Consider the following 13,291-nt stretch of genomic DNA (forward strand, 5'->3'; position numbering starts at 1 on the left):
TTCAAACACAATCCCCGGTTTAAGTCTTTTGAGCACCCTTTGAGGTGAAAGATCACTCATTCCTCCTGATTTCTCTTCTTGTCCCAGTTGTGTTAAAGACCAGTGGTTCCTATAATGTCAGCCGTTTGATTTTTTTTTCTTACCTTCTCCACTTAAATAAAATATAAAGCAGCAAGATGGTCAAATAACTACACAAACCAGCACCAGTGAGGTATGATTGCTGCAAATGTTACTTATCTGTTGCATGTAAGTATCTGGAATCAGCTTAGGAAGTCTCTTTAGGGGTGTCAGTATGTAATGCACACAAGTATATAGGTTGTTTGAAAGCCAAATAGGAAAATTGAGGGCCTCCTGGATGGATGTTTGAATGATCATTCTAACTTACTTATTATAACTAATAGTATATGTTCTTGTTCATATTTCAAGTTATATTTTGCAGTTAGGTAAGCAGGGGGTTTTAATGAAAGTGTCTGAAGACTTAAATTTTGAATTAGATTATGCCAACAATAGAGTTTGGAAAATTTTATAGCCTATTGTGTTCTAAAGTTTCAGAATGAATATATCTCTAACAATCTGAATAAATTTGGGCAGTGCAACAGAGAGAACTATTTAAACTATCTTACAGGACAAAATAGAAGGGCCCTAGATCACATAAACTGAAACATTTTAAACTCACTTTGGATTTATTACTTAGGTCCTTGGTCCTTATTTGGTTTTGTATATTCAGAGAACTGAAATATTTGGAATTCCTATTTCTACATATTTGGTGGTCCTTAAGACTTTCTCACATGTAACCCTACAGTGTGACATGCTTTCAAAATACTCAGAAGGGTGATTTCTCTTTTTTCTTTTAAATGTTCTACATATGAAAGTCTTTTCAGACATGTAAAGTTGATACCATTTGTTAACTGTTAGGATGGAGATATTTGTACTGTTACTTTTCATTTTTGTCTCTCATTCTGTTCTGTTTCCCTTTGGTAGATTCATAATTAAGAATAATAGTTTATTTGAAAGGGTATGTTGAGGAACCACTGTTACTCGCCTGAAGTTAATAAACTGGCCTTGATCCTGAGCTAAGGGACAACTAGGGCTTATCCATGACCACAGAGGTCCCTCACACCTCTTACCTGTTCATTTGGAATTATACAAACTATGTTTAAAGGATTCTGTGTAACAGTTTCTTTTTTCAGAAAATTAGGTTGTGTGGGAATAAAAGGTTATTAAAATTTACTTGTTAAAAAATTGTAAGAGTGAATATCTTTACTAATGGGATCAATTTTGTTTAGGGTTTTAAAGCAACAAGATTTTTAATGAAGTAAATGTAAGTTATCTGACTTGGGCTGTGGCCCGCCATGAGTCATTGGCAGCACATAGGAAATGTCTTTTGACCTTCACTATTTTCTTAAACTAGAATATATCCCAAGCTATAAATGGTTTAAAGGAAGATATAATTACTGAAAGGGAGTTCCAGGGCCAATAAAAGTGATAATTCAGTTGAAGTAGCTGCTGAGGTGGCAAGATTCTGAGGTCAGAATCAACAAAAACAGAGTGTTCTTTAGTTTTGAATCCAACCCTACCACCTCTTCTGTGTCCAACCTTGAAGGTTAACATGGTAGAAATCAGAGAAGCACTTGGCCCTGATTCCATTAAATACCGATAATCGAATTTTAACTTCAAACATGCCAAGGCTAGACACAGACCTATGCATTTATGTAAAGTATGCGGGAGTGTTTTGTGAACAAGGAGCTGGGGCCCTTGTGCCCTACGTTGAATCTGGTTCTTGGTGAAATCTCAGTGATGAACACAGGTAAGTTGTGTGTAACATGTAGTAGTTTAATAATTTTCAGAATCGCTGTTTTTCAGCTATTTAGATTTTCACCTTTTTAGGCTTTAAGAGATGATGAGAGGTGTAACAAAATGCAAACAAGCTTCTGTAAATAGTTTGTGCATTTTTAAAATTTTGTGCATTTTTAATGCCAATACTATTTGTAGTCTGTATGGTATTTAAAGTGGATTGAGTGAGAGTGTTTGTTAAACCAATACTGACGTGCTCTTGGTTTAACTCTTCCTTTTGCATATAGTTATGTACCTTTGCATATGTGTATGGTTGTAGTCATTTAGAGCACCCACAGAGTGAAAAAGTGCTTTTGGCAGATAGCCTCTTAATAAAAAACGGGTTTTGGTGGGCTGTGCTACTAAAGTGGAGAACAACACCAGAAATACACCAGGAACTCCCGAAAGGGAGAGCAGGTTTGAGAGTAAAAGGTTTCCAGAAGGAAACTGATTGTGTATCCTCTTTATTCTAAAAAGAGGCTATCTGATAACCCAGTTCATTGTCTCCCCTACAACTTGGTAGCCTATAGAAAGACCTGCTCTTACGGGAAATCTGTGAATTGAGAGCTGTCCTCCTGAGGATAGTTTCCCTAGCTATAAATTTGAAATACCATCTAATGCATGGCATTTTAATCCCCTCAGACCCTCCAGTTATTCTCAGAATTTGAAACTTTTAGAATGTATTTCAAGTTTTTGTTTAATACCTGTTCCTACCAAAAAGCATTGTTTGCTGATTTTTGAGAGTTTTAACTCTTAAGTTCAATTGGTGAATTAGATATAAACTTAAATGCAAATCTATTAAATCACTATAGAATATATGAAACATAGAGAATTCTCTTGGATTTTGCAGGATTTCATCCAGGTCAGAAACTGAGATGCAGTTGTATAAAATAGACCTCTCCCAATCCTGCTTTGTATGTTGTCCATCGTGCTCTAAAAGTGATTCGTTTTTACTATTTATATGGGAAATGAAATGTTTCACAAACTTGTCCCCATCCATATGTGATTGTGGGTTTACAGACAACAAAAGTGAGAAAAATGGTCCTTTAAGTCTTACAAAGATGCGTGCTAGGCTCTGAGAAGACAGTATTCATTGTTATTCATTGGGACGTTCAAGAGTGGTATTGGTATATGCAGCCTGGGAAGCAAGAAAATGGGTCAAAAACCTAAAAGGAATCTCAAATAGAAAAGGTGATTTCCTGACGCTTTGTATCAGCTAAACGATACAGCTAGGGAAGTGCTGCCTTCTGGCCATGAAACAGCCTGACTCTTCTGAAATTTATCCAGAGCTGCAGTGATTTTCCACCTTGCACAGTCAGGGTTTGCATTCATGTCCCCTACTGAGAGCTGCTTTCCCCCATTTAAGCCAGTTACTTCCTGAGCCAAGTGGAGGATTGGAACAACCTATTATCATAACTTGGCTAGAGTTAACGCTTGGTGAAACATCCTTCTTTTCTTTTGCACAACAGTCAGAAATGCCTAAATGTCCCCTTATGTGAGGTTTTAGAAAGAATTGTGCCATCTGCTTCCTGATTTCACATCTTTATTTTGATGGGACATTTCATAGGCTGTGTTTGGCAGTCGCTGGGTTTAGATGTCATTCGGGTCATTTGGGCATGTTCATTTCTTCTCTTGAGTATCAACCTTAAGGATTTTTGTATCGATTTATTTCTAGTTCATATTTTAACTGGATTTGCAGATAATTGGTAAGGGAGCCACTTGGTTTGTTAGATCAATATTTTCACGAACCCTTTTATTGCTAGCATCATTTGGTACTATGGAGTTTTTAAAAAGTGGAGACTGGTGGCCTAAAGAAGCAAAATTAGTCCATGTTTTTCTAGGTTTGACTCAGTGACTCTCAAATTCTGGATCTGTGTGTCCATCGTCATGTATATAAGAAAAACGTTTTGGGGGGATTGTTACATATGTTATATATGTTTTCCCTGAGACTACATATGTGAAATGGGGTTTAATCTGTGTGTAGTTCTCCCACCTGTATTCGGCCTTAAGCCCTTCTGTGATTTAGCGGTTCACTAGATTTAGTATTGAAACAAAACCTTGTTTTTCTAGGTTCAGTTTCTAGGCTCAGTTGGTTAAGTGTCTGCCTTTGGCTCAGGTCAGGAACCCAGGATCCCCAGGTCCTGGGATCGAGCCCCGCGTCGGGCTCCCTGCTCAGCGGGGAGCCTGCTTTTCCCTGCCTCCCCCCGCCCCCAACTCGTGCTCGAAGAAAAAAAAAAAAAAACGTTTTTCTGACATCCGTCCTGTAGAATTATAGTCAGACTTGGTTTCTGTAGCAGTTCCACAGAGCTTCTAAATAAGGATAATAACGTAAGAACTCGTCTCAAGTCTTGACTTTCCACAGAAGGTTGGATAGAAGAAATTTGTAGAGTTGTATACCTACACCTAAAATTAAGAGGTAATTTTTTTTCATTAGAATATTTTCAGGGCATTGTTTGCTGGGTAAAATTAATTATTTTGTCTTCAAAATAGGTCTGTAGGTCTTCTCAAAGGTCATGACTACAATACTTCCTCTTTATAGCAGGACTATGGAAAGGAGTGTGTTTGCAGAGCAACAGGGAAAGGCCATAGGGAAATTAATTTCTAAATATTTGGCTAAGAATGACTGTGGACTCTTCTTGGAGGTCTTTAAAAATAGAGTGGATCCTCATCTGTTTGAAATGGTTTAAGGATAAAGGAAAAGGAATGGATTAGCAGGCTCCTTAAAATCCCCAGAAACTTTAGAGGTTTGTATGTGGCCCACATCCTGACAGATTTGGAACAGTAAGTTCGACAGATGTCATGTCTGCCGTTCCCAGGCGGTGCTCGTTTCAATGTGGTGACCTTATGAGAGCACTGTCCTAAATAGTCTGCAAGAGGGGAAGGAGTGTGTCCAGCCTTCTGGTAAACCTAACTAGGGAGGCTTATTACCTACAACTACATTTGTTTTAAGATCCAATGACCAAAAAAGTTACACTTCGCTCAGAGTTCCAAAATGAGAAAACAAAAAAGCACCCTCTAGTTTCTGAAGCCATTTTCAAACCTTTGTATATTCTGAAGGAATTTTGTTTAGGTGGCATTAGCTAATGTTACCTTTCCGAATCCTTCCCCTAAGGGACCATGGGAGGAAGAAAGAAAGCAGATTAGGTGGGTAAGGAGGGCCCTAGAGGAAATGAAGTCTGATTTGTTAAGAAAGGACTGATGGAAGAGGGTAGCAAATCGGTTCCTTTTGTTCTTCGGTCCTGCTTTAATCCTTTAGACTCACAGGATAAAATTGCTAGCTAATTGCTAGGAGCTCCCCATAAAAGAGGATTGGCCTAAATTGAAGAATAAACTTAAAGAGTGACTAAGGATTTTTTTTTTAATTCCTCCTTTATTCAGGTCACTTTTCTTTACATATGATTATGTCTCCAAGAAGTGGTTGGATACCCTCTTGAGAGGTCTTTTTACAAAAAAGAAAGAAAAATGTCCCTGAAATTCCAAAGACTCTTTCCCCCCACTGTAGCCTTTTTTTTTTTTTAAGAGTGTGATGAACTGAATTCACTAGACTGTAGTTTACATTAAAAAGAAAAACAAAAAGCCAAAAAGACTAATGTGTTTTGTAGTGGCATTTTTGTACAAGTGACTCATTGGTAGAAATATATTGACCATTTTGAAGTGCAGTCTGATCTTACAGGGGGAGACATAATTTAAATGTCAAGAGATTTTTAACCTGAGTACAGACACTGTACTTAGTTAGGACAGATTATTGTGTTTGTATCTCGGTGCCAATCTCAATCATTTCCTAATTAGGTGCTTTTTTTCAAATAATACCTGATCCATCCAAAACCAGTATACTAAAAGTTGTCATTAAAACATATCAAGTTTTAATAGCAAGCCATGGATACTTTTACTGCCTTTTATTTATTGCCAGGTGTATTTTATTAGAAGGAAAGGTAACTAAGTATGTTCTGCAGAAAATACGTAGTGTAAGTCAGTCCCAGTAGCAGTTATTATTTTTTAACTAGATGGTGAAGCATTTACACACTTAGTTTATTAGTGACATTCCCATAAAATTTTTAGGAACACAAGGCCAAATAGAGGTCATAAGTTTCTCTAAGCTGGCCCTCCAGAGCACTGCTTTGGGTGATATGAGACAGCTTAAGAGAAGCCAAGACACCCTCCGTGCATCTTCACTTTCTAAGCGGCAATGGCTTCACCTCCATCTATGGTGTTCTCGCCCCTCCGAGAGAATGATGCATGAAATTCAGTCCCCTGGGTCCGAGGTGATAAAGCTGTACTTTTGAAAGAAAAGTTCTACTTTTATAAAGTAAATACTTGCGCCTTGGCTTTTTCGTTGTAAACCACTTTATTGAGATATGATTGACATACAAAAAGCGGTACATATTTAATGTATACAACTTGAGTTTGGAGAGAAGTCATTCAGACGCCATAAACATCCGTTACTTCCAAAAGTTTCTTCCTGCCCTGCTATTATTATAATCTATAATCTATATTTAAATATATCCAGCACCTCCCAAAATTTCTTTTTGCCCTCTTTATCATCATCATCTTTTTGTTTTGGGGTTTTTTTTTTTTCTTCCCTTTTTTTGGTGATAACACTTAACATAAGATCTACCTTCTTAGCAAAATTTTAAGTGCACAATACAGTGTTGTTGACTCCGGGCCCTATGCTGTATAGTAGACTGCTAGGACTTAGTCATCTTGCATAGCTGTGCTGTTCCAGTTTCTCAGATATAGATGTTTTAGACCTTCATTGGCTAAAAAGTTACTAGCTGATTATGATATGTATGACCTTGTACCGGCTGTCACGCATGCAGGCTTTGTAGAAGAGAGCCCCTGGCTGCGGGGAGCTTCTGGTCGAGGGTGAGGGCTGGGTGGGATATAAGACAGTGCTTTCCTGTCCAGGAATCTCAATACATCATCATTTTCTCTGGCTTACTTGCATAGTGGTGGAAGAAGTTTTTTTACACTTTCCAAGTTACATTTACCTGCCTCTAATTTTATTTTTACCAGAAGGGCACTAAAGATCTTTGTAAAACCAAATACCCTCCAAGGAAAGAGAGATTGCTGCCACCTGGGGAAGTCCCCGCTGCCCAAAGAGCCAACAAGGCTGGGGTGGGGGGTGCATTTCAGGGACCTGGTAAACCAGCTGCAAAGGGAGGTGCAGGCCCAAATCCACTGGGCCAGGGCTTGAACCCTCACTCCCCACTTCCTAGCTGTGCAATCTAGGTCATTCAGTTGCCCTAGCCAAACTTTGTTTTCCTAACCTGCGTTCCAGAATATTTTCTCACGGAGCTGTTTTTAGTTTTAAATGGGATAATGTAGGTAAAGTGCCCGGCAGCTCTGCAAGCAGCTACAGCACTGGATCCAAGGGCAGGACACAAAAAACCCAAACCTATAATTCAAACCAAGGGCATTCATTCCCTTCTCAGGACCACGTGGCTTCCCTAAGTTCTGCCTTTCCTCACTCTTTCTTTCCTCAAGGCTGTCATTAGACCATCCCTGATAAATCAGACCACTCTTTTCCTTCCTAAATTCCTGCTGCCCAGATGAGAATATGACTTACACTTGCTTTTCTGGTAATATCATCATGTGTTTATGTAGGACATTCTATTTGTATACATGTTCATTTGATCCTCACAGATTACCATAAAAGGGATTATGGAGCGTTCTTTGCCACCAAGCAACCAAAACCTCCCTCCCCCTGGCAAATAATCTTTCAACACTCAGTCACATCAAAACACTCTATAAATCCAATAAACTCTGATTCTCGTTTCCTTTCCTGAGTTCTACAGGCTGAGATTCTGGCCTCCTTTTTTCTTGGGCCATTTGTATTATATTTCAAGATTTCCCATACACTATCTTTGTGTGGATTTAGGTCTTCAAAGCGTCCTTTGAACTTCTTATCCTTCTCCTTGTTTCTTTCTGCACTTGCCTTAAATTCTTCGCTACTTTCCCCACTCTTCACATATCCTCTGTGCCTGCCTCCCTGCACCTCCCCCTACAAGCTTTCCAGTACTTCCTAGATGACTCTACTTCTTTTGGCCTTTTCCGGTCCTAAATTCCTACATATCTCTTTTCTACGACCATAGTTAGGGCCATTTTCTCTGTAGCCGCCTTCTGCCTCCTTTTCTCTGCCTCACCCGGGCCACGCCAACCCTAGTTACTTTCTGCCTTCCTTGGCCATTGACCTCTACCCGACCTAACCAGAAAGTCACGGGTTTTGATTTACTTCCTGAATGCCCGTGAGTAGTAGAGATACGACCTGTCTGTCTTTTCCTCTTATTTGGGATTTGGGGAGTTTCTTATCAAAATCTTATCAATAAGATTTTGTTTACAAAATATTGTCTAGGTGAAAGAAAAGGTTGGAAAACCACTGCCCTGGGTGGGCGCCCCAACTCATCCCTCACTTTGCCTGACGCTGTTGGACCATCATACTGTTTTTTCTCCCTTGATCTTACAGGGGTTTCAAAAAATACCCTGATTTTGCAAAAAATAGTCAACAAATCTGAAAGTCACCTCTACTCCACTACCCCCCTCCCCAATCAACTGTTTTTTCTTTTTCAGTCTTGTTTTTATATATTTATCAGTTTGACATTTTGGGTAGTCCTAGCCTGGTACAGTCCAGTGGGATGAGGTCGCTTATTAAGCCATTCTGTGTATGTCACACGTTAAATTTTTGCTGTCCTGGAGATGCTCTTGCCTTTTCCTGCTTTTCACCTAGTTCTAATGAATCTGACATGGCGGTGTTTTTTAAGCCAACTTCTAATACCTCTTTCCACTGTTCTTTTGCTAAGGAGAATAACTAGGCTTTTGCAACAATTACAATAAAGGCTTCCTATAAGCTTATGGTCTTTCATTGATGGGATGTCTAAAAGAGATCCAGTTCTCTACACATCTGAAAATCACATCAAATCAAATTCTTAGTCTCCAGGGATTAAACTTAGAGTAAATATGTATATTATTGTTGTGCTGCAGGTGCCCATCATAGATAGACAGTAACAGTTCCCATGTATCGAGCATTTACCATGTGCCAAGTAAGCTGCTTCATTCTTTATGCACATTACCTCATTTAATTGCCATCCTAAACCTTTGAGGTAGGTAGTACTATTATCCTTATTTTATACTTTAAAGAAAGGGAGGCTCTTACGTGGGGAGGCCGAGACTAATCTGCTTTGTGCTGTCAGAGCATGAACTCCAAATAGTGATGTAACACCTGCCCCTTCTGTGAGTGCACCTGCTTCCGTCCCCTCTTTTTATTCTTCTGCTCCTTCTTGATCCACTCTTCCTTTCCCTTCCCCCAAGGCTCCTAGCCTGCCAACTCCGCTTCATTGGACGTGGCAGTGGAGGGATTCTGGCCCGGAGGCACAGAACATCCACCCTTCCAGAGCTGCCTGAAATGTCCGCCGGTCCTCACACGTTGACGCTGGCCTCGGCCTCCCTAGCTTGTACCAGAGAGTTTTTTATTCTCCCTCTAAGCCAGTGAAGCAGGCCTAGCTGATGATCTGAATCTTTCTAGCCATGGCTCAAATGAAGTGATTTTACAGGCTCTTAGAACGAGTACTGCACAGAAACAGGACAAGATCCAGGGGTCTTTGCTCTCCCCAGTTAAGCAAAGGGACATCTTGAGACAATATTTCATTACTAACTTCCTATTAATAGCTTACATTTATTCAGCACTTTTGTGTCCAAATGCTCTTAAGTGCTTGTCATGCATTATATCCTTTAATCCTACAAAAATTCAGAAGAAGTTATTCCCATTTTATTTTATTATCCTGATTTTATACTGAGGGAGCTGACTCAGAGAGATCCAGTAAGTTGGGTATTGTCACACAGCAGAGAGTGCAAGACACTCTTGGCCAGTAATTGATACTTCTTCCCCCTTCTCCGTTTTTCCCCCCAAAAGGTAATCTATGTTCATTACGGAACTATTTCAATGCTGATTTTTAAAATTCTGCCTTCTGTCAATAGTGCTAAATCTGGAGTAGTTTTTTAACCTCTTAAAATTGCACTAATTCTCATGTGTACAGCTGTGAACCTTCATGGGAGGAGTATGCAGTCTTGGACTGCTAAGAATAATTCTGTCTTCATGTCAGAGAAGGGTGTTTGAAGTTGCCCAAGCAATGTCATATATACTGAAGGATTCGTGAGAAATATTTCTTCACTTAGATTTGAGAACTGATTACTGAAAGCAAAATTTATTATATTAACAGGTTTATTGTTATTAATCTCATCCTTTGAAATTGAACATGAATTTTTATTTATTTTTTAAAGAATTTATTTATTTGAGAATGAGAGACAGAGAGCACGAGAGGGAAGAGGATCAGAGGGAGAAGCAGACTCCCCGCTGAGCAGTCCCCCGATGTGGGACTCGATCCCTGGACTCCAGGATCATGACCTGAGCCGAAGGCAGTCGCTTAACGGACTGAGCCACCCAGGCACCCACAACATGAATTTTTAAGACTTGATGTTAAGGTTATGATCTGCCGCAAATGTGAGAGGAAACAATCTATGATCTTTGACTACCCTTTCATAGACCTTTATAGAGGCTTTATAAATACTCTAGCCAGTGCTTCTCAAATTGTAACATGTACATGAACTCCTAAGGATTTTGTTAAAATGTAGATTCTGGTTTAGGAAGTCTAGTCTGGGGCTCAGGATTCTGCATTTATAACAAGCTTCCAGGTGATGCCCAAACTGCTGATCCAGGAGAATGAGGCTTCGAGAAATAGTGCTCTAATCCCACGTTATATTCAAGAAAGAAATTCAAATTCAATTATTTACGAACTGTTTACTAAATAACCCAAAACTCAAATGGTTGTTAGAAACAACACCTGTCCGCAGGCTCCATAGCATTCTGATTTTCATGGAGTTTTTTGGGCCCGACCTTGACTCCCTTTTTGGTTTATATTAGTGCATGCAGTAAACTCTCAGGCTTTCCTCTCATTGCTTCTTTGTAAGCTGAGTTATTCATCTCTTACTCACTTGTTGTGATGTGTGTGGGTCATGGCTTGAACCAGCCCATATGTCTTCCTTGAAGGATAAGCAGTAAATTTTCTAGAAAACCACGCTCTCCAGCTCACTTTTTGAGAGGTCTCTGTGAGGTGTGGCAAGGGGCAGGGAGAAAGATTTGGAACCCCAGGAATGAAGATCAGAGTGGTCCTACCTGTGTGCATTTATCTGATAAAGTGCAGGAAAAGTTTGCCTCTTTCCCACCCCCACTCTGCCTACTCTGAGCCTTGGCCATGTCCAGAATGGACTCCGGATGGCAGTTGTGGATGCTCAGAGCACAAAAGGTTTCTTGTTTGCCGAAGGGTCTATCAGTGTTTAAATAGAACAGGCGGAAGCGCAGGCACACCATATCAGCAGCTTATCGGGGCCCACAGTTTTCCATGTACATTTGCTAGTCACTTGAATTTACCCAGCCCCATCAGCGCTGAGTTAAAAATTGCAAGGCCAGGCTGTATAACAAGGAGAACAAGAAAAAGCCAGTTACCGAGTATAGGGGTTTGTGTGGGTTCTCAGGACCTTATTTGCATTCTGCCCGTGTAGAGAATGAAGTTGTGCTGACCTGTGTATTAAGAGGCACCAGAGAGAACCGCAGTCTGCTTTAGAGGACTAGGATGAATCCAGAAGCTAGGACGACTCCAGGGCGCCCTGCGGCAGACGTAGTGGAGATACTTCCTGTTACCCTGGCTCTCTGTTTCCCAGGGCCGTAGTCAGCTCAGGAAGTGGCTAAAGGTGGTGTCAACTGTGCCTACGTAAAATTGTACGCAGTTTTGGTGTTTGCAAGTGTGTGTGCACACATTTGCCTGGGAGTGGATCCATGACCCAAAGGGCTAAATGTTCCTGTACTTTTTGGGCTACATTTTCACGGAAGGAAACCTTTAGGACAGATATATGGGCAGCCTGCTTTAGAAATGAGTCCTTTCCATTTATAATCATCATTCTTCCCAGGAACTTGCTCTATGCCAAGGGCTCTGCTAGCCACTTTTAAAGGATTACCTCATTTAATTCTTAGAACAATCGCCTAAGAATTGTCATTTCTATTTTACAGATGAAGAAACTGAGGCTTAAAGAGTTGTGATGTGTCCAAGGTCACAGAGCTAACTTAAAGATAGAGCTAGCATCTGAACCTGGGCTTTCCGATTCCAGAGCTCTTAACACGGTGGACAGCTATCCCTAGTGTTTTAATATACATGTCTGAGTTTTTCATACACGTTGGTTAACTCTAACTGGCACAGAATTGTCCCAAACTTCATCCACCTAAAAATCAGCTTCATGCATGTTGCCATATTTATATATCACCAGTATTACTGAATTCCTATTTAAATTTTTTTATTAAATGTTATTGAATTTATTACTTACCCTCATCCTAATCAATATCCATGAAATAACCACTGATGTGCTTATCTCATTTTTATTGAGTTCACACTGAAATAAGTACATAACCATTAACATGAAAAATGTATGTCCCACCAGCATCATTTAAGGCACCATCGGTGTATTCATACTGTACATTCAACAGTCCTGGTGTAAGATGTAAAGGCTGCATGGCCCTACTGCCACGGAATTGTGGGCAAACTAAAATAGCCTCTACATCTCCACCCCAGGCGGCCTTCCTGCCCAGGCCCTGGCCTCATGGGGAGTGGTGCTGGGAGCTTCCGGAAGGGGCTGGGCAACCCGATGGATGGCACTCTTCTGGTGGAGACCACACTCTTTCAGGGCTCTAGTAAGACAGCTACAGGGCCAAGAAAAAGACTATTACTTAGCGAGCCTTGAGGGGGTTGAAGGATTCCAGGGACTGGGGCAAGAATCTGTACTCCATTGCTGAGTGCTCCTGAAGGGATTTCCTGGGATACTGGGGGTTATGAAAGACAGTCTTGCCATGGGCAGAGTTTGGGTGGTAAAGGGTTCCAGTCGAGGATGAAAGAGGCCTCTAACTAAACTCCAGTTGTTCCTATTTCCATCGTAACCAAATGTTCCTCCCTAAATTCCATCGCCCCTGGGGCCTAAATTAAAGGGAGAGTTGGAATCTTATTGTCTGAAATTGTGTGTGCATTTGACCTACATCGCTGTGTCTTTAATACAAGCAGCTAAATTTCCTGACTTCACTGTGTATACCAAAAATGGAGTAAGACCCTGAGTAAGCGAGCACCTACAGTTTTTTGCCCCAATAAAGTTGCATTTTATGTGATAAACTTCCCAGTCTTGGAATTTTGGCAATTTTGTAATTTGGCAATCTCTCTAACCAGCAAGTAAGACAAAGGATGGCAGCATACTCATGCCCTGAGGGATGTGCATCCCTGGAGTCTGTCTTCTTTCACTGGCCTGGAGAAATCAGAATGGGAAAGGTTCTTTCTGAGGACCAGCTGGTCCTCCAATCTCTCTAACTAGACCCACCTGTAGCAGAAAAGTGGCCTGTAGCTGCCCTACAGCTGATCTGCTATCTTGATCA

This window comes from Neomonachus schauinslandi, chromosome 7, assembly GCF_002201575.2.
Source record: "Neomonachus schauinslandi chromosome 7, ASM220157v2, whole genome shotgun sequence".
NCBI classification, from domain to species: domain Eukaryota; kingdom Metazoa; phylum Chordata; class Mammalia; order Carnivora; family Phocidae; genus Neomonachus; species Neomonachus schauinslandi.